Below are 27,443 nucleotides of genomic sequence, written 5' to 3'. Positions count from 1 at the left end.
CCATCCTCGGTGCAGTAATCCAGAACACTGGCCCAGGCAGTGGAAAAGCCTTCAGTCTGGACAGGCTCAGGCTCCCTGTTCCCACTTTCTGGGATAATCTCCTAAGCACATGGCTGGGATGCACACCCTTTCCAGTCCTTTTTGTGAAGCTGGGCCACGCTGCTGAGAAGAATACAAGATCTGAGTGACAAGGTCTTATAAGCAGTAATAATCAAAACATAAGCCTCTTCCAGAAACCTACCATCCACCAAGAGATGGACAATGCTGAGATGTGGTCCTTACTAAAGTAATTTGTGTAGTTCATGCAAAGCCTCTCCCATGGAAAAGTTGGTGGAGCACAGACTTGCTGACACATCAAGTCCTGCTTTGTCAGCTGTGCTTTGCTGAGAAGAATGGACTAGATCCCTACGTCCTCTAGCTTCTCTGGATTTTTGACATGCTTTATACCCAAAACACAGGTTTAGCTCTTCTGAAAGAGAACTAAACCCAAACCATCATAGCCAAGTGCTTGAGCTAAGAAACTGTTGTATGAAAGTGCATGTTGGTGACATTTCTATTCTCTCTTCCTCTACCAACATCCCAAATGCAGGGAGTGACACTTCCCTCCCCGCTAAGTTTTTTTAAATAAAACACACACATGCCTAGGCAAAGAGACTTCAGGGCTGTGGAAAGGACATACATACACATATGTCCAGGGTTTGTTTTCTAAATCATAAGAAAGGAGAAGGGTGCAAAACGCACATCTGTTTGCAGTGTTACAGTCCACACTGCTTGAAGCATTTTCTTTCTCAGCCTGCCGTTTTGGTGGGGAGAATCCACTTTGGGGTGCTGAACCCCTCAGCACCCACACACAGAGATCCCTGTGCCACCTTAGGTTCAGTGTGGAGGTGCCTGCTCCCCAAAGGCAGCCTGTGCTCTTGCCTGTGCTCTTGCATGGAACTGGCCTTTACTAGCCTTCAGGCTAGTGGGTTTATATAGTGCTTAGGCTCAGAAATGCCTTTCAGTGAAACAGGTATGTTCAGCCAAGGGAATCAGGGTTTTAGGGGCAGAAAGGTTTTTATGCACATAGGACCTAACTCCTGATGTTTCAGCATGCCTGACTTTCACCTAGAGACCCCCTGTGCATAAAAGTATCATACATCCATACATACATCAAATGCCTGTACAGAATGCAATGTATGCTGCCCCTTTAAATAACTTTTTTTTTTCTCTGTTCGGCACCACAAGACTGAAGTAATGTTGAGAATATTGCTCTAAGCGTCTTCAAGCCATTGCCCAGTCATTTCTACACTTCATCACATAAGCTTCACTCAACAGTAAAATGTACTTGGTCACAGTTATGCAGAAGACACTGCAAATCCTCTTTTCAATGGAGGTGATCAGCGTCACCTCCTCTGGCCACCTGCATATTCTTAATGTGAAACAGAAATCATGTGCAGGGCATGGCATTAGTTCCCAGACTGCAGTGGAAGGGTAAGATGGATTTTTTTTACTGTACTTGAAAAAGTAAATTAGAAGTGAGGAAGGAGTTAATAGTTGCAAAATACACGGTCATTTCCTGAGCCCTGTGGTTGGATGGTACAAACTTTCAACTATTTCTAATTCTTCTCTGTCACTTAAGAGGCTTTCAAGGTGCACTGTACATCCCAGACCAGGTAAGAAGTACAGCTTTTCACTTCTTGATTGTTTGTTCAGAATTGTTTTTCAGTGGAGTCAGGCTCAGTCAAGACTGATTTGTTCTCCCTCCTATTATTTACATCTGAAGGGAGAACAAAGTTCATTGCAATCCAAGAAGTGTGTGTCTTTGTGCCAGATGACTGTGAACTGTAGAAATAAAGAACAAACTGTATGGGTTAATAATAGAGCAATGACAATGAAGAAGTTATGTTACAGATAGTCAGAAGTCAGAATTATTACAACAAATACTGCAGTAAAAGAGAAAGAAAATTCTTACCACCAGTTTTAAGGAGTTAACTCTGCACAAATCGCTATCAAAATAAAGGGTTCCTAGGTGTACAGTTTGCTTTAGCAAGGAGAGTAGTAAAAATTGTAGCATGTCTTCAAGCGTATTTTTAAAAGGAGGAAGAATGAGCTTCTACCTATTTGGAGAGAAAAAAAAAAAACCAACAGATCATTTTAGACCCGTTTTATTTGTAAATCTGGACCTGATATCTATCTTTAGCTATTGCAGAGTCACGTATTGTAGTCATCCTGAGACTCTTCCTGAGGTTTGCAGCAATCAAACACACACGCAGAAGTGACTGTGGAACCATATCATAAAATGATATAATTTCAGCGGGGTCTTTTGATGCATGAAAACTGAACTCAGACAGACAGGCACCAGAAGGAAGTCTCATAACACAGTGCACTCTTGCATACTGCATTTGTTGTCTCTTAATAGCCAGGGAGAGAGACTATTTGCGTGGAAGTTTTTTAAATAGTTCAGAAAAAACCATAAAAAAGCCATCTGTAGGGCAGTTATTATAATAATGTGCTGACACCAAGTTGCCCTACAGAAAGTGAAATTGTATGTGTTGTGAGGATTCCTGGGTGAAGTCGTACACTGGAGGTTCAGGTTTCTGGCATTTGGGTTTTTTAAGTCTTTGCTTGTATTCAGTTTTAATGTTTAGATGTTGGATGCTTGGCTCTGCTCAGTGTTTGGTATCCACTTTCTGGATTTTATACACAGTGGTTGGCAGAATCTAGCTGGGTTTTCAAAAGCGTTTGATTCAGACACTTAAGTCCCATCAGTGTTTGGACTTAATTCCCAAATCACCTCCAGCCTACTTGTGAGATTACCACTACAGTTGCACTTGAACCTCTGTAATGAATTTCACCCTTAAAAGGCTGTGTGAGCCACGGAAGTTTTGTCACTGTCATCTACAGGTGGGGAACTTGGATGAATCCCAGTTGATGCCAGACTTGTGCCCTGGTTTTCACAGCTCCCCAGTGCAGGTTATCTGACCAAGAATCCCATGTCTTCCCTTGCAAACAGCTGCATGTCCTTTGTCCATTTAGACGCAGCCAGAGAGCACATCACCATTCTGCTAGGGAAGTCCATGGCATGGGCAGAAGCATTTGCATCAGCCTTAATCTTCTCAGTTTGAGTATTGACACTAAGCAATATGCTGTTCCTTACATCTCTGTACGGCCTTAGCTGCAGCCTGTGCTACAGCTTGCAAGATGAAAGCAGGCTGAGGTGTGCCTACCCATCCTGCAGTCACATTTCCCAGTTACTGCATAGGCACAGCTCAAGGGACAGTACTAAGCAGCTTTGTGTGGGAAGAGCAAACTGAACCTGGGCCTCCCCTGTCACCAGCCAGCTGCTTACCCACTGCTCCTGCCTTCATTTTTTAGCATCTCTTCAGGTGCCTTTATTGAAAGTATTTACTTGCCTTCTGCCTTTCAGGGCGGGTTTGGGTTCAACTCGGATACATCTGCCTGTGTAGACAATTTTGCTCTCACTGATGGCTGTAAGCACAAAAAAAGGCCAATTTAGGTGATTTAAAACGTTTGCTTTCAGTGCTTTTTCAGCATGAGTATCTTTGGTGTGGGAAAAGGGTGTGCTCAGCTCTCTGTCAGGGGGAGGCGCACGTTATATGTAGTGGCATAACAGGACGGAAAAGAAACAAACCCTAGAAAATGTGGTCTCTCACAGTAACTGCTCTGTTCTGGTCGAGTGGCTAGTGGGGAGAAACCCAGCAGGCCACAATCCAGCCTCAAGAAGTTATCCTGTGGTGGGCTCCCTCTGTCCTGCTCAAAAATGAAGAGACACCAGGACTGTTTCTCCATGTATTTAAAAGATGTGTTGGTGTTTTGCACACGTATTGCCGCCTAACAACTTTACTTCAAATGTGCATAGGTTCCAGATAAAAAGTTGTTTTGAAGCAGAAGTTCAGGGAGCTTCACCGCTGACAACTGATGTTTGTAAAGCCTCCAGATGGACAGAAGGTTGTTTTTCATTCAGGCATATTTATTGACACCATTCTCATGTTTTTCACAGCATTCAAAAGGAGCTTGAAAGTGGAGCTTTTCTCCAAAAAATGACTTTGTAGAAATGGGAGCATTTGGCCCTTGACTGCTACCTCAAAAATTCCTGGATGAAATGACCTCATTTTACAAGTAAATGTCTTTGGGACTGTTGTTTGGTCTTGTTTACTCTTACTGCCAGCTCTCGAATAGGAAGGTCAAGTTGGTGTTCCTCCTGGGCTTCCTATTTATCCACAGGAAACCTGAGAGGAGCTTTTAGCCTGAGAATTAGGTTTGATACTTTAAAAGAGGTTCAAAATGCGTAATATAATCCAATTTTTGTCTAAATTTAGGTGCTAAGCAATGAGAAATATCCCACAGGCCTTATTTTCTACATCCTTTTAATTTGGTAATGTCAGTTTGATCTGTCTCTTTTCCATATATTTTTGGTCAGAAGCCTTCCATTGTTACTGAAATTTTCCATTTATAGTCTTATTTTTCAGTGTTGTTGAGTATTTAACTAAAGCTAAATACACAGACAGACAAAGACAGAGAGAGATCTGTACATACATCATGCAACAGCTCAGTTTTTTTAAATGCTGGATTTTAGCTCTGGTTCAGTCATAGAGAGATTCTGGCTTTTTACACACAGACTGATGAGGGGCCAAGAGTTGCTCAGGCTGGGGCAAGGCATCTACAAGCTTGTTCATCAAGAGCTGCACATTTTTGTTGCATTTTCACACTAGTGCATGAGGAAATCATGCTCAGCAGCTGGTGAATTTAAAATAATTTTACCCTTACATCCTTGTTCTCCCAACTGCTGATTAAGTCTTGAAATAACAACAGAAATTACACACCAGTATGGTCATGATGAGGCAGCTAGGGTTATTTACTACTAGATACACTGCACCTGATTCAGATCGGCAAAACTAAGAAGGGAAAATATCAAATCACCAAAAAGTATGTGCTCTTTTATCTTCTCTTCATCTTCAGATGTGGATATTATGCATCTTTAGTAATCCTGCACAGGTACATTTTACAGCTAGTGAATGGTGCTTTAAGGCTATGAAAGGCAGTGTTAGTGCTTGTCACTGTTCGGCATTATCTTTAGATGTACTCCTTTTAAGAAATTTTTTTTTTTGTAACAACTGATTCTTAAAATATTTTTTTCTTTTTGGTCCTTTCTGCAGCTTTTACTCAGAGGAAATCTGATCTGCTGCAGCACAGAAACATCAGCAGTGACCACGGCGAGACAAATTCCTTGGGGAGCTGCCTGTAAGTCTGATCAACATTTAAGATGAAAAGTTTTGCATTTTCTTTGGCAGGATGTTACACGCAGAGTTTAGCTGTATGAGGCAGTTGCTGAGGCAATAAGAGAATATTCAGGAACACAAGCCTCTGCTTTGAGTAGGTGAGTAAGCACAAAGAAAGGAATCATCTTGTAAAGACTTTTTATTTGGATTATTTTTTCTGCACAACCCCTCATAAATATGATCGGTCTTCAAGACTCTCTAAATCATGCCCAATTGAAATCCTGTTCTCCCAGGATCCTGGGCAGACTAAGTAGACCCCACTTTGGGCTACCATGGAAGGCAGGGAGCATAAGCCTTTTGTACTTGTGTTACTTCACTTTGTGACAGTCAAGCAATGCAGGGATCAAGGGGAAATCCTCCTGGAGCACAGATGGTGGCTGAGGGGATAGGAAACTGTGGATAAGCAGGAACAGAAATAATGAGGGACAGGGAGGAAAAAAAAAAAAGAGAGAAGAGGAAAACTGGTAGTACGAAATCGAGGTGGGTGAGGACAGAGGGCGGTGTCTGGGCAGCGGTTAACGGCAGAAGGGCAGCGTTTGGGTAACATGCTGCAGATGATGTAAGTGGGTTTGTCGAGGACAGCAAGGCATGACCCCCTATCAGCTCTTTTCCTCAAATGCTCTGGAGAAAAACCTGAAATATCCAGGTCCCAGTAACCCAAAAATAAATCTTCAAAGACAAAGCAAGTTTGTCTGCTCCCTCTAGTGGTCTAGACAGAAAAGACGTTTTTACCCAGCTAATTTTGCATTACAGGCGTTTGCTGGGACCAGTCATGCCCTGGTCTTTAGCTTATTTGACACATCTGTAATAACTGTTCTCAGCCCCTGAAACATGGAGACTACATCTAAAATCCTTTTTGGGAATGGTCCCTGGTCTATGATAACTCCTAAACTACACAAGGTGGTTGTGTGGGGCCCAGACTTGCTTGTGGGAGCATTAGTTGGTGTGAAACTAAACTGTGCCAGAACAGTCACAGCCCAGGGAACTGACTTTCATAGCCTGAGCCCAGCTCTGACAGCGCTTAATTTACTAATATCGACATACCCTTCTTGTAATAACATCTGCCTTGTGCATGTGGTATAGTCCTCAGTCTCCTAAGTGTAAATATTGCAGAACACTTTGACACAAAACATCAATCAACAGTCCATTCAGAGGAACACCATTACCTGTCTCCTTGATCAGCTCTCACCTACTTGCTGCTGGAGGACACATGCTGACTGAGAGGTAGGACAACAGGAAAAGGCAAAGTAGCCTTGTGAGTTTAGTGACTAAGCAATGTCCTGGAAAACAGTATTCTGCCACCGATGCTACCTCAAAAGTCTTCTGCGATGCTGAGAAAAGGGCACCTCCATAAGAAAAGGATACGTGAGAAGTGCCTTAAATGGAGCTGGGGTGGAACTTCAGAGCTTCGGCTCCAAGGAGGAGCAATTCTCATACACCCTCTGACTACTGGGGAATTATACCCTAGCAGTTGCTTTTCATAATGTAAGATAGCAGTATTTAAGATAGCAGTACCTAAGATACTTAAGAACAAGTATGGAGCAGATATTCATTTGCAATTATAGAGCAATTGAATTTTGGCAGGACTGAGAGAACTTGCATAGTGCCATTCGAGAGCATGCTTAAAGCACATCAGTAAGACTACGCTGCTTCTTTAGAAATACAAGTACTTTCTTTCCAAACACAGTCACAGAGTAGGAAATTGCTAACTCCTCCTCTACAGCACCCTCCTAGGAGAAAGAGCAAGCATGTTCAACACTCTCTTTGAAAAGTATTTAAAGCCTTATCCTTCTCCTTCCTTGCTAGCTAGATGGTATGCTAGCTTCCACAGTCTGGGCTGATTAGCATCTGACCAGTTGAGGCTGGGAGAGCAGGCAGTGGTCATGGGACAAAAGAGGAGCAGGTGCCTGAAATATTGTTCAGCTCGAAGGCAAAAGACCTCATTTCTAGTCTTGTCTTCAAATACACTATTTCACATTAAGTAGTCACCGAATAACCCCAAAGGCCAATCTAAAGAGTAGGTACCAGGCCACGTCCACTCCCTTACAGTGGATGACTGCCCCTGTCACTAGGCTAGAGAATCTCTTGCCCTCTTGCATGGCATTTTCGTCTTTCCCTGGGCTGTCATACTGATAATAATTTTTTGTTGCGCATCTTTGATATGAAACATGAACAGTACCCAACAGCTTTGTGGTTAAAACAATCTTCTGCTGAGATAATAAGTCCCATGGTCAGACTTGGGAGGCAACTCAAGGCATCTATTTCCTGACCTTAACCGCTGCTCTGTCATGTAGACAGGGAAGTGTTTCTCTTGTATCAACTGTCTTAAAAGATTGTAGCAAGCCATATTCAGTCTCCAGAAAGAAAAGGCAACAGGGGATTTTCATAAAAGGAACATTCACAAAGAGGTTCAAGGCTCAGGTCTCACACTAGTTTACTTGTGAGACAGAGGATGTTCTGTGAGACTCACAAAGATTTTTATTTCCAAGTTTTCATGTTTCCAAGGCTCATCCATAGTCTTCTCCAGATGACCCATGTGTGTGGCATGTGAAGGCCGCTGACTTCACACTGTTCCTCACCATTTTACTGGCTATTTCATATCCCATTCTGAGACACCTAAATCTTCATTGGTGCCTTAATCTTTCCACCCACGTGATGCTCATCTTACAGAGCCTGAAATCTTGTTTCAGATCTGGCTTCAAGGGGTTAAGCTTTCAGAAACAGGCACCAAGTGAGTTCCTCATTTTCAAATGCTTACTGAAAGACACCTGGGTCTGACTTGCAGTCAGACCTGCAGAAGCATTGAGTACTCACAGATCCAGATCCAGTCAATAGAAATGTGGCTTTGAAACAGTAACATTTTATGTGACATCAAATACCCTTAGAAATCACGTTCTCGGCAGCTCAGGGCCTCCATTCCTCTTTCCTGTTTGTAATATGGGGTTAAATAATCTTCACATTAGAAGAAGGCTGCAAAGAAGAAATGTGCAGGTCTTTTTGAAGCACTTTGATACTATAACACTGGATGCCACAAAAAAGTCCACAAAAAGTCATTTCTTTGGTACAGAGGACAAGAGTTTGAGCAGCGTACTATACATAGGGCATAGTGTCACTCCTTCAACAATGAAAGGAAGAAAGTCTTAATCTTTCTCATGGGGTGTTTTGCATTTGGAAAATTGCTGGGAGGGCATTGGTTCCAACAAAGATCAAATGGAAATGGGCAGGCTTAAGTCTGTCCATTTTCCAGCCGCTGACTGATAAAGTTGCTTCTCATAACGGAAGATAGCAGTATTTAAGATAGCAGTACTTAAGATACTTAAGGACAAGTATGGAGCAGATATTCATTTGCAATTATAGAGCAATTGAATTTTGGCAGGACTGAGAGAATTTGCATAGTGCCATTCGAGAGCATGCTTAAAGCACATCAGTAAGACTACGCTGCTTCTTTAGAAATACAAGTACTTTCTTTCCAAACACAGTCACAGAGTAGGAAATTGTTAACTCCTCCTCTACAGCACCCTCCTAGGAGAAAGAGCAAGCATGTTCAACACATGGAAAACTTTGGAAAATTGCTGGGAGGGCATTGATTTTAACAAAGATCAAATGGAAATGGGCGGTGTTAAGCTTGTCCATTTTCCAGCCACTGACTGATAAAGTTTCTTGGTGGCTGGTTGGGTGGCTCTCTTCAGCTTGTTGGTTTCCAGCTTTTCACTAGTAGGATCATTAAACTGCAAAGCAGGAGCCTGCTGATGAAATTCTGGCTGCCAGGGTTTTCAGCAGTTTATTTGTGCAGGCTGTTAGAGCAGAGGCCTTCCTGAGGTATATGAGCATCGTGAGTATTTTGACAAGGAAGGAAAAGGCAAGACATTTTCATGAGGGACACCTTCTGCTCCCCTCAATCCCAGGTCTCTGCAAAGCTGATGATCTCAGTTGCACAGTGGTTAAATAATCAATGCACTAATCAAAGCTGTTGTGGTCATTAGAAATAATAAATCGGCAAAAAGTTTGCACCTTATCTATAATTGCAGCGAACAGATGTTGGCTGCTAGTACAAGAATGTGGGATTGACTTAAGCAGGAGCAAGACCAAGGCCTTAAGTTTAATGCAACACTGCTTTGTGTGCACATAGCATCTCTTTATGAGCCCAGTTTGTGACCTACATGTCATGCTTGTCAAAGAAAATATCTGGGACCCTCTCACACATTTCTCCTGTGGTGTGTAAAGATATCATTAACACCTCTAAAAGGCTGAAGAATGATGTTTCCTGCTGGGTGTCTGGTTTTCATGATCTCAGCAATTCTCTGTTGTATAGATATGTAACTTTAAAATCTGGTCTTGGTGGGTAAAATAGCCTCACAAACTCATCACGGAGGCGTTTCAAGTCCAGCATATGTTACATGTCTGAGATTTTAAATCATATATTCTTCTGAAATTATTTTTTACAGTTTTTAAATGAAAAGTTTTCCATCAACAACACTTCTCAGAGAAACTAACAGGACATGGCATAGTTTTACGTATTATAGTAGGCTGATAGGTTTACTCAACTCACATGTCTGTTCCTGTGAATGTTTGTGGGCTGTCTTACATGAGTACACGATTACCACTACACGAGAGGCAGAAATTGTAACTGATCTGGATATCAATAACATAGACAGTTGGTCTATGCTCAGCTTGAGAATGTTTACACTGAATGGTGTGGATTCTCAGAACTTCACAGTTTTTGCTGCTGCAGTACTGCAGAAAGGAACTTTGAACTCTCTCACAGCAGTGCCTAGGGATCAGTTTGTTATACAGGGAACACCAGCATGTGGAAGGATTATTCCTATGCCAGTTAGCAGTAGGAGGGCAGAGAGACAAGCTGTATTACAGAAATATCAGCTCCTTTGGTTATGCCTACTCTTCTAGCTGCTCTAACTTGTCTTTGGGACTAGCGTAGTCAGGAGTGTAGAAGGAAAAATAGGTGGTCAGAAACATCTTTGCCTGCTTCTAAAGAGCAGGGGGGCACCTGGCAATTTGACTTCCTCATGTTTGAAATAAAATATGTAGTGTTGCAGTCTGTCATTGCCGACAATTTCACGGTTCAGAGTAACATGCTACAGGAGCTGCAAATGCTCCTCTATGCCAACCTGCCTCAGCAAAGAAGAAGTTTTCACCTTCCATAGATCATCGACTTAAACTTTTCTAGTAAATCTGAAAACAGGACATTAATAAGTAGAGGTTTGCTCATAAATGACTGGCCACAATTTCAGAGTGTGCCAGGCATTAGAAATAAAGTCACGCTTCTATAATGAAGATAAGTTTATGTCCAGCTGTGGGCCAAAGAGAGACAAATGCTAAACGCTCTTGCTTCCTGTTTCCTCCAATGGAAGACAGATGTATTCACTGGGTCTTGGCTCATTCATAAATTGGATCTGTCATGTGTTGAGTCAAGCAGGATTTCGTGTAGGATTTGCAGACTGGTTTTTATAACCACTTTAAATACTCTGCCACTTATTCCCAGCTACAATTTTACTGCTTCAAACCCAGGCTGAAAAATGGAAGGGTGAGAGGCATTTTGAGTGGTTAACATGAGACTCACGGTGATACTCTCCCAAAAGGGAGAAGAACACCAACAAGCTCTCCAGTGGCTCTGTGGGCAGTAGAAAACACTAGCCTATTTACTTTCTACAATTCTGTGACTTATGGTGGATTACTACATAGTGAAGATTGTCATCATTGTCGTTGCACATGTCTACAACCTTCTCCAGAGTTATTATGACCATGACACATAGAAAACCATATGCAGTTGCAGAAATCAGGGAAAGGAACTAAAAAACATTAGGTGGAATTATAAATGTCTTAGTCCAAGGCTTTCATCCAATTGGCCATATATTTTAATGCAATGCACAGAAACTTGGTTAATCTTGGGACCTACACCCTCTATCAAATTTAGCTAGAATTAGCTAACACAGTCACATTTATTGTGGGAGAGACGGGAAATACAGACCTGTGAATATAGACCAAAGATCTTTTTCAAATGAAGCTGAACAGCAGCTGGGCTAAGTAGTTGTTTGGGGTTTGTTTATATTCTTGCTTCTAAATTAATGAAAAATGAACAAGTGGAAGTGTTTGATGCCTGCTCTGGCCGGCAGTGACCCAGGGCTCCCACATTCCCCTCTGGATTCTCCCACATCACATCCTTCCCCTATAGATGAGGCCACATGCCTACCACAAACCTCATTTGTCAGGTAAGAAGGTGTACTGAAAAGCCAGAGTCTTTCACTTTTAAGTCTAAGCAGCCTACGTTGTTTCTGTGAACAGTATTTATTGACTGGCTCATAGAAAGCATTGCCTGGCCCAGCCTGTTGGTGCACATTACCCACACTGTGATCGACAGAGTCCTGGTTCTCACCTTCCATTTCTGCGGTCCAGCACCATTCTGCCCTTTTACTTTCTTCTGGGAAGAAGAAAAACATCCAAGCCTCCCCTGAAATAGATTCGGTCTGCACTTTTTTGTGTCAACATTAATGCCTCAATGCTCTCCTCCTCCTCCTCCAGAGGAGGAGAAATGTATTGTAGTGACTGTCTGCTGGGCGCTTATTTCCTTTTTCAAGATCTGAGCCGAAGCTTCATTCTCTTGATGTATAGCCATCAAAGGCAGTGAAGATAGATAACTCACAGTGCTGCTGGTAAATAAAAATCCTACACACTGTTATGTGCTGTCTTATTGCGTCATGCACAAGTGTTAAATGGGATTATATAGAAGCACAAAGTTAAACTCGCAGCAATTAAACTACTAAATAGCTCTAAGGTCAAAATGAAATATTTTCAATTTTATCTATTTATTTTATAATAATTTTATTCACATTGATTTTACTTACAAAATAAATTAATCCTAAACCATCACTAATCTAAGTCCTTTTACATGACCAGGCACACTGCTGAAACGCAGTGCCATAGATTTTGGCAATGCCCTACGTTCAGACAGTTGCACATGACAGAACATTTTTGAACACACATCTGAAAGATACAGTGACTTTAGTGTTAGAACTTTTTTTTTCTGCATTAGGGCTACAAAGATTGCACTGCTGCTGCTGAATCACTACTGTCAATGATGACAAAGGACAAGAGTATTCCCCTTGTGGAGAGAGAGGCAAATACAGCATAATGTTTTAAAAGCCAGCATAGCATTGGAATCACATCAGAATCGTAGAGTACATAAATGTTCTTTCAAATCACTTTGCATTTGTTTTTTTGACACTGACAATCCGGCTGTCCTTAGTGGCAAACCCCAAGGTAAAGTACGTTACTGCACTTGCTCTGTTTTATATACCCTTGATCTAATAGATCTCAAATTAAATAACTGGGTAGAAAAAAATGGTGCTACCCCACACGGGAAGAGTTTGGAAAACAACCTCTCTTCTCATTATTAGAAATAATACCTTCACTTCATGTTTCAGTCTGGGTGGGGGAGAAACCTTTGCTTGTTCTTTCGCTAAAAGTGCACAGTTTCCATTTCTGAAGTTCCTATTAGAATTTCCACTACTTCCGAATGCCCTCACCCCCCAGGAAAAATAAACACCTAGTTTGGGGCTCTTCTGTGTTGTTTATACACTCTGTTTAAAAGGTTATCAAGTCTTTTTAAACTTTTTGTATGCTTAAAAGCAGGTTGTTTCAACCACTACTTCCTTATTTCTCCTCCCTTCCTCTTAACTCTTTAATATACAATCTCATAGATACTCGTGCTTTTCTTCTTTGTTTACAGTCTATGAATAAGTTGATCTATGCATCTTCCCAACCAACTGGGAGTATGAAAGCCAAGCATATTTTCAGATAGTTTCTCATCGGAAAAGCAGATGAAAACCATTGCTGTAATATGGTAACCATTTACTTAGAAGATATTCCATTCTTTTCTAGAATGCCTCAAGAAGTTAGATCTGTTCTGTATCCAGTTTTACAGCAAGTATTCATCCAATTAATTAGTATTAATTTACTGGAATCAGTGGTCTTGTTCTCATGGTTTATAACTATGTTTTTTCCAGACAAAGTCTCAAGATCTCTTATGCTATAACCTCTGCAAACCTTTCAATGACTTCTTAAAACAGTGCAGTACAATTGATAAAATCATGCAAAAGTTATGACAGAAAGCTCTTCAATAAGTGAGGTTTTGTGCCATCTTTTAGAATGTCCAGTTCCAGCCATATTCAGGGGACTGCATTTGTCAAAACCATGTTCAGATAATTTTCTTTTTAGATTGAGCCCTTCCCTGTACCTTAAAGTGTGATACCCAAATAATGAGACTTCCCAAATCAATTATCAACATAGAAAATTATTTCTTTAGTGGTGGTGGGGCTTTTCTGCCCAAATTATAATCATACAACAATATCCCAAGGGGAAGAATCTCCACAAACTGCAAGGTACTATATGATTTTCTGGTCCTCAGAAGACTGAATACCTCATATTACAAAAGACAGTGTAGGACTTTGTACACTCGATATCTGATGTCTTGTTCATGTCACTAGTCAAGCTAAAGAAAGCCACAGTTCAGCTAAAAAACAGTTTTAAAAGTTTCTTTAGAAACTGGGTGTAAAAAGAGATTGTGGTTTGTTTTGCTCAATTGCAAAAAAAAAAAAAAAAAAAGGACAGAGGCACAGGAAAGCAACAAGTACCTAGAGGCAGTCAATACACCGTGCAAATCCACAGAGAGAGCCTAGAGCGCCCACGATCCACACCTCCCCTACCCCAGGCTGTACATAAATAGCCAAAGGCAGCTGCCTGCCCAGGAGTCTCCATGGCCCAAGCTGAGATGTCCCGTGCCTCACTGACTCACAAGTAGGCATTTTAGAGTGAGATCCAGAAAACCAGGACACTGAACAGCAAGCAAGCTATACAACAAGAAATGCCTTGGTCCCCACGAAAACCGTAGCTTTTGGCATTTTGCTGAGGGATTCAAGGAGACCTCTACCTACAACATGTATTTCAACTGATATTTCTGCTGGAGATGCTTATCTCACAAAAAATGGAAGGATCCAAACCAGCAACAACAGTATTGCTTACGTTTCCTAAATATCATTCAATAGGGATGTGGCAGATAGGAATTCATTTCTCTCTTCAGAGTGATGAGATTTGAATCCACACCTCCCACCAAGCAATAAGAGTTTCTATTAGTCACTTCATATAAAACATACAAATTACATTGAAATGGTAACTGCAGTTTGGATGTCTTCTCCTCTCAGGTACTGAACGAAACACTATGGTCTTTTTTTCTCACCCATGGATTTTATATCCCAGTTGCACCATGCACACTGGAACAAATTCAGGTGCAAAAGTAAAAATAAGTTGTAGATTAATAACTTTAACTTGGTGGTTAATGTATTTCTGCAAGAATGGTTGGTTCCAATCAGATTAGTTAAACAGGATTAAAGAGCACATAGCATTGCCACCTTTCTTCTGGCTGTATCCCATGCAGGATCTACTCCAGTAAGTCTCAAATAAGTGCTTTGACTATTTATAGTATACTAGGTCCTCAAAACGATACAGCACAAGGAACAGTCTTTCCACACTCCTCAGCTGTGGATCATTTCAAGCCTTCAGTCCGAATTGTTTATTAGGATATACGTGCTTCTGAGCACTTAGTAACTGGGCTTCGTCCTTCTGACATCAGGCACCCTTAGCAAAAGCTGAGCAGTTGAAGACATCAGTCCTCAGTTTTAACACAGTGATGAGAGTATTTAGATTCCTAAAGCCATTTTTCAATTCTAACATTAAGGTCAAATATTGGAAATTCCACCTGGGAAGAAATCTTTTCACTTGTAGTGTGAGTTTGGGGTGAATGCCAACAAATGGGTCAGGCTTATGAACATGATGTTGGGCCTGATGTTGGGTGTATAATGTGAGCCACAAACATACACTTGCCTTGCTCTGCCTTCTGGGATTGTGCCCCTTTTGCAGAAGAATCTCCTTGGTTCGTGCAGTCAAATCATCCCTTGGTGAGCACAGTCCCACCCAGGATGGATTGCCTGCGCTGTCTATTGTAAGCCTCAGTGGCAGTCAAGTAAAAGTACTTGCCTTTCTGCTTTTGCAGCAGTCCCAATGGCCTTTCTCTCAGATCAAAAATCCTGGCAGATATTCCATACAGTACTGCCACTCAGTCAGCTAACCAGTCCTCCCAGATCATGGTATGCCCATAGACATTTGAACTTTTCCTCTGCCAGACTGAGAACAGATATCCTGCCCCAGCAGACTAGGAAAGGCATTCAGCAGAGAAAAGCTGCCTGGCTCAACTCCGTGTTTTTGTAGCATTCTCCCAGACAGATTGCTTCTTCAATGAAATAGAAGCAGGTGCTGTGCTTCCAATTTGAAAAGCCCCTTGTTCTCCTTGTAATACTTGGAGCATCTAATATTTCTTAAACCATCACCAGTGAGGTAACTGAGCAGTGCAAATATATTACTAGTATTAAAAAAAAAAATGATAAATTAAATCAGAGTAGAAAAATGATATTTTAAAAGGCACTGAGCACATGAAACAGCACTGGAACTGAAGGCAATCTGATTATCAACCCCAAGGACACACCTACAGTCTTGTCATCTCTCAGAAGCGTCTCACTTCTTAATCATCTACTGCTTGTTATTGCAAGGAGGCATTTTTACAAAAAGATACAGAGAAGATGATAACATTTTCATCTCCTTATTGACATGGCTTTCTGCAGGAAATATAATGATGAAACTCGTTGTGGGTGTTGTCCTCAGCCTACTTCTTCCCAGCACTTTGGAAGTGCTTTTGGAGTGCCAGAGCCATCCTTTTACACAGGGATGTTCAATAAGGTAGATCCTTACTCTAATCTAGAAAGTCATAGTGTTTTTGTTATTGTGCCATTGCAGAGAGGTCACTGACATACTGATCTCCTGGTCAAAGTATTGTTTCTACTTTTTCATTGACAGTTTTGGCAGCAGGAGACCAGCTTACTTTTGCTTTTGCTTTTGCAGAAAGGTGCATGGAAACCAATCAGGAATGCTGCTACTAAGGACTGACTCCTCCAAAATATTTGGATGTCTGATTCCTTTTGAGTACTTAGGCCAAAATTAGCATCTTCCCCAAATATTGTTTTGCTGCAGGTGCTTAAAGAAACAAGAAAAAATGGTCAGCAACTGCAGGGCAAACAAAAGCCAGACATTTAAGTAAAAGTAAACTAGCTAGTTCTCACTCTTTGCTTCTGTCAGATTATAAATTTGAGTATAGCAAGTAAGAACAAAGCAAGAATGAAGTATGATCCTATTATTCTTGAAGACTGTGAAAGTTATTATTTAATCTATAATTAAAATACAAATGGTAATGGCAAGGAGTTGGCATGTGATGTGACCTAAAAATAGGAGACTGGTATAAACACATGTTCAGCCTAAAAAGTAGTCTGTCTTGTGATTAGTGTGACCATTTCAAAATATTTCCTGTTGTGATTGTATAACCTTCAAAAAAAAAGGATAGGTTTTAGCTGATGAATTGCTAGGTGTCTTCTCTTTTTACTAGTCTTGGTAAAAAAATGATAGATTCCTTTTACAGGAAAGCAACAGGTAAAGAAAACTAAATAACAAGTCTTGGAGTTTGTGTATGGTAGTTTATAACATGATATGACAGAACGCTTTAAAAACTATCAGTCTATGCGGTGCAAACACAAGTAATTTTTATATGTAGTTTATAGCATGTCTTAGAGGTAACATCTATTGAGATGGTGTGGGAGTGGTGAGAGGTTTGAACTGAGGAAACCGCTTTTGAAATATTTTTTTGTGTGTGTGTGTGTGTAGGTTTTTTTAAAGAGTTTCAGAGAATTGAAAGAGGAACCTGCACTTAGCAGCTAGTCCTAACTTGTACAAAACTTTCCCCATATCATGTGATGAAATGTATTTTATCACTGCGCTCTTATCTTTGCTATCTAAGATGTTAGAGCTCTCCAGCTTTGCTCACCTGCATGGCTGGCTGGCTGGTTGTAGAAGGGGTGGTGAGAATCTATTTTGCTTTTCCAGGGTCTTTTATGAAAAAATATAATACACAACCTTTACTAAATTCCAATCCTCCAGAAAATGGATTTATTTTAAAGCTTAAAATTCTGCTTTCTTTTTCTTCCTCTCCCCTTCTCCATTTATGTGTATGGCAATGCAGCAGAGCAAGAGACAGAAAAACACACGCAGAAAAGGAAAGGATACTAAAGCTGCTCTCCGGGAATTTGCATTGCCCGTACGTTTTTATAAAAGGCTTGCTGAGACCTTAAAATAAAAAGGACTTGGACCTGTTTCCTTCAGTTCTCTGAATGGGTTTCAAAACACTGGCCTTTTCCATCATTTGCTTGCCAAACCACTTTAAACCCACTGTGGGCCGTAATGCTACGTGACTATCACAGGCATCGGCGACTCCATCTTGCAAGCCCCACCAAACCTCTCCAGTGCCGGGCTGGTGCCACACGGAAAGGCAGGCTGGCAGCCACCTACATGTGCAGAAACTATGCCCCAGCCCCAGGTGACTTCAGCCAGCTGGGGAGATCGCAGGCTTGGCAGGTCTGTGGGAAAACCCTGAGATGGCCCCAAGCCCCTGAACTTCCCATGAGCAAGCACATACCATGGGTTCCAAAACAGAACTAAGCAGTAGCAAAAATTAAATAACCTCCACTATCCTCAGAAAGAGAAGTGAGAAAGTAGTTGGTGCTGATCTTTCATAGCGGGCAAGGGTGCATGTTGTGTTTCCAAAAGCACCATCCCACCTCTGCTCCCGGGAAGCTGAGGGCATCCTTGGGGTTTCAGAAGAGAAGCTGGCTGCTGTGGGGGCTGCAATCACATTTCAGCCACTGCCAAAGCATCCGGTGCCTGCCAGTGAAGGAGCTACCAGCGGCAATTCTCCTTCGAAATCTATGGCACTAGAAGAGAGTGAAAAAGGGAACCAAAACCTTTTGATAGGGAAGCCCTCATGAGAGCCCCAGTTTCAAGCCTGTCATTTTCTATCAAGTCTCATTTCTCATCAAATATTTTCATGTATTATGCATTTCTTTGGGACCAACAGGTTATATTTTTACCTTACATCGATGCTAATAGATTAGACAGCTTTAGGGAAGGTTTTTGGCTGCTGGAACGTGCTTCTTTGCACAGTTAGTTCACAAGAAGGCCCCCTGATGCAGACTTGGTTTACGTTACCTGACTTCTCCCCACGGGTTCCCAAGAACGGTTCAGCAGCCAGGACCATTGCAGCAGGCAGGCTGCATGCCATCACCCTGCTGAGGAAGCCTGATAGCACGGGCAGAGGATGTCTCCGGCCAGCCGGCCTCCCCAGCAGAGAACAGACACAAGTGCATGTGGGTTATTATTCCCAAGCAACGCTTGGAGTACCATCTGAGGGCCCTCTCTACCTTCAGCCAGAGCATCTGCTTTTCTGGGGATAAGAGAAGATGTTTTTAAGAAGAAAAGGGATTCTTTAGTGATATTAGAATTTCCTTTGGTATTTCTCCAAGACCTAATTCTGTACCTGTGTAGCAAAGGGCCAGGCTAATCAGTAGGCTCCCTTCTCTGCTGGGCTTTGCCGTTATCCACCACTGCTTGTTCCAATGGCCCAAAGCAATGGCCAGGACAACCTGGTGTGTATTTTCCAGCTGAGCATTTTAAGGATCCAGGAAAAAAAGCAAAGTAGAAGCTCTGTCTCCTTAAACATACCCACTAAACACAGGCAGGGTCAAACCTCACACACAGATGTAGACTATATTTGTTTAATTAAGTGGCAGAAATTACAGAAATTTATTTGCAATAGGCTACAGGCCAAAGCTCTTAGGTGCCCTGATGGGGGAGCAGGAGACCCCAGGTTGGCGCCTCTGCTGCTGCCGAGGCTCCCGATGACAAAGGCCTGAGTCAAGAGCTGCTGCTTGCGAGGAGCTCCCCTCTGCATTTTGGACGGGTGGTTTCCACGAGGAGTCACATGTGTCATGCCTGAACACACATGTCACACCTCGGTGCATTTGCCCAGTTTGTTTAGGGTACTTGAAGAGTTCTGTTATTTCTGTATTGTTTGCTCTTACTGCTGGTTTTCTATCCCAAGCACATCGCTGCCACATTTACCATCCTCATCATGTGATCGATGATAGTCCTTCAGCTACAGCCTTCAGCCCGTGGAAATTGGGTCTCATTTGTTGATGAAGCCGAATTGTTTACTGGATGTAACACAAAGCTTCCTGTAATACAGTAGTTCCGATCCTTCAGTGACACAGCCTGTTTTGGCAGGGCTGTATCAGCATGTGCCCTGGCCATATAATTTCCAACAGTTACTTTCTTTCATCAGACTTCTCAGATGCCTAAATTAGGTCAGATTCCAAGCTGAAAACCAGTGCAATCAGCCTCAACATTTTTACACTTTTTATGTATCTGTAGAGACACAAATATCTGTGGTGGTGGTTTTTTTTTTTCTGGCTGACTCGTTTACGGGATCTGCTTCATACACTTCACACATAGAAACTGTGTCTGGTTCCTTCCTGGACTTAATACCTTTTCTTGTCCTTTTTTCTAAGAATACAGAGGATTTAATAACATTCCCACCCCTAAGTATGTGTCATCCAGAACTATATGATTTTCTGTGCCAGTTGGCTTTCTCTAGTCTTTATTTTAAAAACTATAACCTTAACATTTAGTAACAAAAGCCTTTCCCTGTTTTAGTTTAGGTCGAACAACATTTTCCTGAATACATGCCATCTGTACCAAACATGTATTATTAGTACATTTATATAATTTTCCTATGCATCTATTTTCAGGTTACATACTGAAGATGCAGAAGTGCCATAATATTTCAGACTACATCACTTAGATGTTGCTAGGGCTCCTAAGAACCCAAATTCTGCCACCAGAGAGCTGTCTCCTACTGCTCTATTGTTATTAGTGTCTTATCAGAGCATAATTCTTTACTGTGACAGTGATGAGACACTGCAACAAATTCCTCAGAGTAGCTGTGGATGCCCCATCCCTGGACGTGTTCAAGGCCAGGCTGGATGGGGCTTTGAGCAACCTGGTCAAGTGGAAGGTGCCCCTGCCCATGGTGGGGGGTGTGTGTGGAATTAGATGATCTTTAAGGTCCCTTCCAACCCAAGTCATTCTGTGGTTCTATGATAATGGTATCAGTCTTCAAAACTACCTCAGAGTCTGTCTTTAGGTATTCCATGACTTTCACAGTCTTTATCTACAACAAGCAGTTTTCAGACAGACCAAAATACCTGTAAAGCCCTTAAGCAGCTCCCCACGGGCTGGAATTTCTCTTTTTTACCAGGTGACATTTTAATCTGTGCCACTAAAGGACCACCGTCTGTAGGAGCTTGTTTTCCGGCTTGCCATTCTCTGTCAGTAAGTGTCTGTTCTCCTCAGAAAGGCAGGGACTACTCGTCCATGGTGGGACTGCTTCTTTATGGTGTGCTTGCATTCTTATGTTCTTTAGCGTATTTCTTTCCTGCCAGATTATTGTATTTGTTTTACTGTGTTAGTAGGTTTTAGTGGAACAGGACGGTTTTAGTTTCCTATTCCTTTTAAACTATTTGGGTGAAGGGAATAGTGTTATGTGATTTTCAAGTGCCAGAGGGTAAGAACGTTGTGGGGGTTTTTCCCCACACCTGAATTTTTACCACAGTCAAGTTCCGATTTGTCCTGTAGACTCAGTTTGAGAGCTCATGCCGCCTAGCGACCCCCTTCTTTCTCTGACAAGGCCATATGTTTTGCTTGAGGTTAGACCCCCAGCCTCAGCTAGACCTCAGCTGAAACTCAATAGTTTGATCCACAGCTGGGAGAAGAGTAATTTAGGGCAATTAATCAGCTGCCACAGTGTGTGGCACCTCACTTGGAGACTGAGTCACACCAAACCTTGTGAATATAGCTATATTTGGAATCACCTAAAGCTTGCATTTAGATTATGTGGATTTGTTTTACGATAAAACTTTAAAAGTTCTAAGTTCTCCAGTCTTGGGGTTAAGCTAAGCAAATTTTTAAAAAACTAATGCATTTTTGTGTAATTGTCCTTGTCACTGCGTTTCACAGGCTTAGTCTATTTTTCCAGGTGGTTGAATTTTAGGTGTTAACCTTAAAAGGAAATTCTCTTTAAGACTGGATGAGCTCTGGAGCCCATGTTTTTTTTCTATAGTGTTTTGGGCCTAGTGAAACTCAAACTTTAAAGTTAGTCTGATCACTTTTTACATTAGGACTTGGAGGTCCTCTACTGTAGGATTCTTTCCTTTCATTTAAAGGTTTATCTAACACTTAATAGCTAAACAGCTGAAATTTCACTTGTAGTCATGAAAAAAGTTTAAAACCGGAAGAATGTTATCAATTGTAGATATAATATGAAACAAGAAAATAATTTCATATATTACTATATATGATTATACAATATAATACTGTAAGATATATAATATTGTGCACATATATAGGCACACACACACACACATATATATATATATGATGAATCAGTAACACAGGCTGAAATATCATCTGATAAAAAAGAACAAAATTCTAGAACCTGGGGGGTTGATTATGGGGTTTATAGGTATTTCCTGAAGTGCTGCCTGCATCAGAATCACACTAAGGCCACTTTCACCCCATACTGGCCTGTGCTGCTTGCATGTGGTCACTATTTAAAATATCTCAGCTGTATTTATTTACCTTAAGCATGTGGGCAAGCAGACAATTCATGGCAGAGACAAAGTGGTTGGTAGTATATTGGCTGTAGTGTAGTATGTCCTATGGTATGGTAATGAATGCACTTTTCCACATGGTAACTTGGAGCCGTTTTGCAAAACTTTATCCCAGAGGGGTAAACAGTGTCCTTCGACTGTATGGGTGAGATCAAATACATAAAGTGGCTAATGAAATACAGATTCACACCTTTGATTATGTTGCAAGAATGTGTTTGCTTGCCCATATGCTTAAAAATAGCAGAATACCTCTGTAGGTAGTAGAAGAGATTGTGAGTTACAGACTGTTTACAAATGGAGCACCCAGAATTAGCTCTATTAAGTTGGAGCTAAATGCCAAGGTCATAAAAATTATAGTTAAACACTAATTTTTAGTGTACAGGTCAATAAATAATATTCTTTAAAGCACAGATTTTTCATTAGTTTTTCTCAAGATAGCAAGATGCCAGTAATGATTTGCAGAGCAGTGGTGATCCAGGTATCTCAGGGCCTTCTGCTAGCAATACAGAGGAATTCAAGTAAAGCCAATAAGCTATTGCAATGCATTGTCGGCTCCTAAGAGCAGAGACTGGCTCCTCCAACAAAACCAGATGCAGAATATGTTTGATTTCTGCCTGTGATTATTTCACAGGCAGCATTCATATAAAAATATATCAACATATATCTTGACTATAATTAGGGCTCTTAAATACATCTCAATGCAGAAAGACTATGTTAGACATGGATAGAATCCCATTTTTGTCTTATTTATGCATTTAAGTTAACTAACTGCAGTAAGGACTTGAAAGGAAGACCAGTGCCTGAACATGAGGGCATTTGCAGTGTGGTTCAGCTGGAGACCTGCTGCCTCACCTGCACTCAAGGACCTTCGGCCGAATGAAACAACAGCAGATGTGGTTTCAGGGTGCTATTCCTGTTGTATCTCTTTGTATTAGTGTGATAGCTTAAGTAGTCACAAAGAAACTGAACAAGAGGTGAAACTTTTGTTAGAAACCTTTTTCTTTTTTTCCCATTTTAAAATCTTCATTTCTTGTATGTTACCAGTCATACCTGTAGCTGGTATCAAATTGCCAAACTGAAGAGAAGTCAGGAAAAAACTTAACTGATAAATCGGGGAAAGGGGGGGGGGGGGGATTAATTGTTGCCTCTTTCTTTTTCCTTTGTGTGCATATATAACTCTGTTTTTAAAACTAGGTCATACAGTGTATCTGCTCCTGTAGTTAGCTACTGCAGCTGCAGTTATCAATGCCCAACATAAGCCATGAGCTTTTGCAGAGAAGCCAGCTTTCAGTTCTTTCAGCATGTGAACAAGTGAGTTTGCGTGAGCTTGGACTGGGTGAGCTGGCTTCTATCTCCTGAGAAAAGAGCTCTGAGGTGCTTTGGGCACAGTACACACCTGCCTCAGGCTTCACTGAGAGTTGCATGAACACCAGACCTGCAGGACTGATCCCAAGATAAATGAATCCTGGTCATACCATCTGGGCCTCATGGTGGTACTGCACGTGCCCTAAGTTGCTCCTCTCAAGACATATGCAGGAGACACATAGCTGTCCTAGTGACACATGGCCTGATCATATTACTATAATTAAAAGGCAGAATCATCCAGGGTACCCTGTGATTGTAGCTTTGAATACTATTGACTGCTGGTGACAATGTTGAAAACATGAAGAAACTTTCTCTAGCAGAGAATCACAACCACTTGTAAGACCATATACACAGGCAACTGAACATCACTCAGGAAAAATACAGTGATACACAGGTCAGTAGTACAGATACAATTCAGGGTTCGCACTCTGAGCTGTGACAATAAGCAGTAAGAGAAGCTGTGCAAAGGTAGGAGTTGGGACAGCGCAAGATTTCTCACGGAGGTCACCCAAGGTGAGCCCCAACCAGTCTTTCCTTCAGGCGAGGCTGGAAAGCATTGTCCATAGTGCTAGGGAACAAAGAGACAAGCACAGAGCTCACGTTTCCCTCTGCCATGGATTGCATACATTGCTGCCTACTGGTCCTTTGGCAGCCCAGGCACAGAACTCCTGATGAAATACATGTTGTCACCTATTTTCAGCAAGTATTGACAAGGGGTCCAGGGGAATGAGTGGACACAGTATCAGTTCCAGCCATACAAAAAAGCTTCCAGCAGCTCATTTGTTGTATCAAATACTTCCAGTAAGAGGCACGGTTTGACAGGAAGCAAGGCTCATCCTTTCTGTACATCTAGCTCTTCTTGCCCTTTCAGGAGTGGAGAATCAGATAGGCAAGAAAGCTGCCGAGTGCACATCAGTTTAGCTCCTACAGAGCCCCTGGGCTCATGTATTCTTCAGCCAAGACTGTTCACTAGTATTGATGTGGGAATCACTTCTATCTGATGCGTAAACCCGAGAATGCCCAGTCTGCCAGGAGTTTGCCACCAGTACATTGAAGGCATCTGGGGAGAAAGCAGAGCAGTTGGTCCTGTAGGTGGGCCATCAGTAAAGGCTAAATGATACACAAGCACAGCAGCAGGACCAGCAGAAGACAAAACCATTTTTATTCTGAATCCCAGCTGTGGCATCTTTGCTACACAGTTTTATGACCTGCAGTAAAACTGACTGTAGGTTTTGACAAACAGCTGGAAGAAGATGAGTACAGGTAAAATCGTGCAATTGGTCCTATTCTGTGCCAATTCATTTTCATGTGGGAGCTGGTCATTTTAAAGGGGCAGCTGAGTGGTGCAAGTGTGAAAGGGGACAATGACGTTTTAGTGGACTAGTTCAGATTTTGACAGAATCCAAGCAATTACAGGCCTCCAGGAAACCAGGATCTGAATCAACAGGATGTTTAAATTGAGCTGGATTCATCTTCAAACACCTGCACTTACAATGGAAGCGACTACGTATGAGCTTGTTACAGTCACTGGAGATCTGCCCAGTACAGCCAGTGGCATCTACACTTTCCAGCTCACCCTAATATAGACAGATTTCTATGGATGCTAAATCCATGGCTGTAGCAAAAAACAGGCAAGAAAGGTGCCAGCTATACCCAAATCCTGCTGCTTAATGCTACTGCTCTGGAAGAAGTGTTGCATATTCATATAGATCTTACTTAACAAAAGGAACAATAATTCATCCTGTATTTACAAGTCACCAGTTATTACAGATCCAACACAGACGTTTTGGGATGTGTTTATTTCTCTGGGAGGTAGTAAGAGGGTTTGTACATACTGAGACCAGCTAGTGGAGGTTGTGGAAGAAGGCCTACATGCTCAGCCAGGTTCTTTGATTCACCCCTAACAATACCGTTTCCAATTTCTGGCCCCAGTACATTACATGACTGTTAGAATTCCCCTACGCTTGTTGCTCAAAATATTTCCCAAATACCATGCCAAATAATCCTTTCAGCTACCTGCAGAACTTGGTTGACTGTCCTGTTTATGGACTCCACCATATGCTAAATCAATCAACAGCTACAGACTGTCATATTTGTAGCACAAGTGCAAAAAAAAAAGCAATGTGTGAGAATTTTTTTTTCTTCTTCTTTTTAATCTCTAAAGATAATCTTCAAAAACATGCATGCAGCTCTACCTCAATTCCTTTGTGGACTGAACAGGAGAGGAAACATTCAAAAAGAGTTTCACAGATAAGAGAAATTAAAAGATAGAAAGTACAGATTTCAAATAGAATACATATATATACACACACATGCGTATGTTGTTTGTGTGTGTGTGTGTGTATATATATATTTGCTGTAAAATGCCAGTCAGACCATACAGATTCAGTACAAGACCATCAAGTTTTCTGAAGATTGAGAGATTCTGTTTTGGGCATCTGTCATATTGCCTACCACAAAGACCTTGCGCCAACAAACTGCTACTTCTTTTCCTGGCATATGAGGTCAGAAGGGAAATGATGGACAACTCTTTTTCCTCTGACTTTCCCAACAGCTATGTGAGGCAATTATTTGTAGCAGGAAGTAATTGTGGGCTGGGCACCATTGTCTGTCAATCCTGGACATAGGCAACGTTAGAAAGATTTAAAGTTATAAAGGAAATCACTTTGTGTGTATTTAAATTTAGACTTGGTCTGGCACTTTTCTGTGGTCAAAGTTCCGTAAAACCATAAATCTTCACCATCTTGCCATAACTCAAGGACAAGCCACCTGCAAGAGGGCCCCCTGGTGCAGGACAACTCCACACTACTCAGGATGTCTGCCAGAGCTTTTGAAGTTGGTTGTCCTTGGCCAGACACCATATGACAAAAACTGTGGTCTAATGAAATCAAGGTTCCCTGCCAGGCACGAGCAATATTTCAGTAACTGCTTGCATGCATGCTTTTATTTCACCAAGAGGTAAGTTACCTTATGCTGTTGGGAAATATAAACGTTCACATGGGCAGTGACCACAGAGCAGCCTAGAGTCCTGTAGAGTGAATTCCTGACCTGTTATGTTGAATTTTTAAAAGGGGTTGCCTTAGCTTTGCTAATCCTTTTTAAAATATCAGGCTTGAAAAAATTAAACTTATAAACCCTGTGTATGTAGGAAAGACCAACATATATACTATATTCTAGCTACTAGCTCATAAACTGGAACCTCTTTAAATCCAGTTTAGGATGCTTACTCTGACTGAAATTTAAACCAGCCTAGAAAATCTATCATCGGAGTTACACAAGCTGGGCTTCCATTGACTTCAGGTTTTGCTCACAGAATTTTAAAAAGCTGACTGCTTTGCACACCAATAAAGAAAACGGCAAGCTGCTTCATTTTGTAGTGCAACTAGCACTTAAAGTCATAGAATCACACTTCAGATGCTGGGGTTTTTTTTCAATACTGGTCCACAGCCTTATTATTTCCATAGACCTGAATACTGCAGAAATTAACTTTTTAAAGACTACATTGACTAGTTTCACTCTGAACTGGGTTATTGACACAGATGATCGTGGCTGTGTTTATGCAAACTTTATCCAAATTAGGGTGAACATTGCTAACACCAGCACATAATCCTGACTTTGCTAATTTACGGTTAACAAAGGTGAAGGTTCAAGTGAACTACAATTCAACTGTCAGCAAAACTGCATAGTCTGGGACACACACAGGAAATGTAATGGTAGCTATGTAAAGTTAATTTTACTACTCAGCTAGTTCTGAAGAATTGGTATAGCATTTTCTTGCGATTTTTCTTTGCCTCTCACCTATATATTCAGATTTTACACTTAGTAAGGCTTCTTTGGTTGAATCTTGGCAACTGCACTCCCTCAAGATGGAGAAGAGAAGCACTCTATTAGGCAGAAATTATAGGGTTAGTTTTCTTCACCTTTGAATACAGCTGCTTTCATCTAGATTGATATAGCTAACTAGCTCAACAGTCATGTACCCCTCTACTACACTACAGCTGGTAATGCTTCTATATTTTATTTATGAAAAAATAGAGGGTTTTTTTACCTCTCAATGTGAAATCCTTGTGGAGAGAAGTCACTCTTGTTTTACCTTACCCTAACTATTTGAGGTCAGAGCTAT

General features: G+C 41.4%; 1 protein-coding gene across 7 annotated transcripts in view; it reads left to right on the top strand.

The window, feature by feature from the left end:
• Positions 1–1,460: 1,460 nt before the first annotated feature.
• The window catches only part of P2RY8 (P2Y receptor family member 8), a 36,682-nt gene continuing 10,699 nt past the window's right edge, over positions 1,461–27,443 (top strand). Inside the window, exons 1-3 of one of the 7 annotated variants that reach the window (XM_056328207.1) lie at positions 1,461–1,655; positions 4,004–4,122; positions 5,160–5,244. The gene's annotated coding sequence lies outside the window, so the exon portion shown is untranslated. Of the gene's footprint in view, positions 1,656–4,003; positions 4,123–4,907; positions 4,930–5,159; positions 5,381–6,338; positions 6,507–27,443 lie in introns of those variants that run through there. The other 6 variants (XM_056328205.1, XM_056328209.1, XM_056328204.1 and 3 more) reach the window with 6 other exon arrangements.

This window comes from Falco biarmicus, chromosome 2 (genome assembly GCF_023638135.1).
Source record: "Falco biarmicus isolate bFalBia1 chromosome 2, bFalBia1.pri, whole genome shotgun sequence".
NCBI lineage: Eukaryota > Metazoa > Chordata > Aves > Falconiformes > Falconidae > Falco > Falco biarmicus.
The sequence above is the reverse complement of the archived record's forward strand: the minus strand, read 5'-3'. Positions and strand labels throughout refer to the sequence as shown.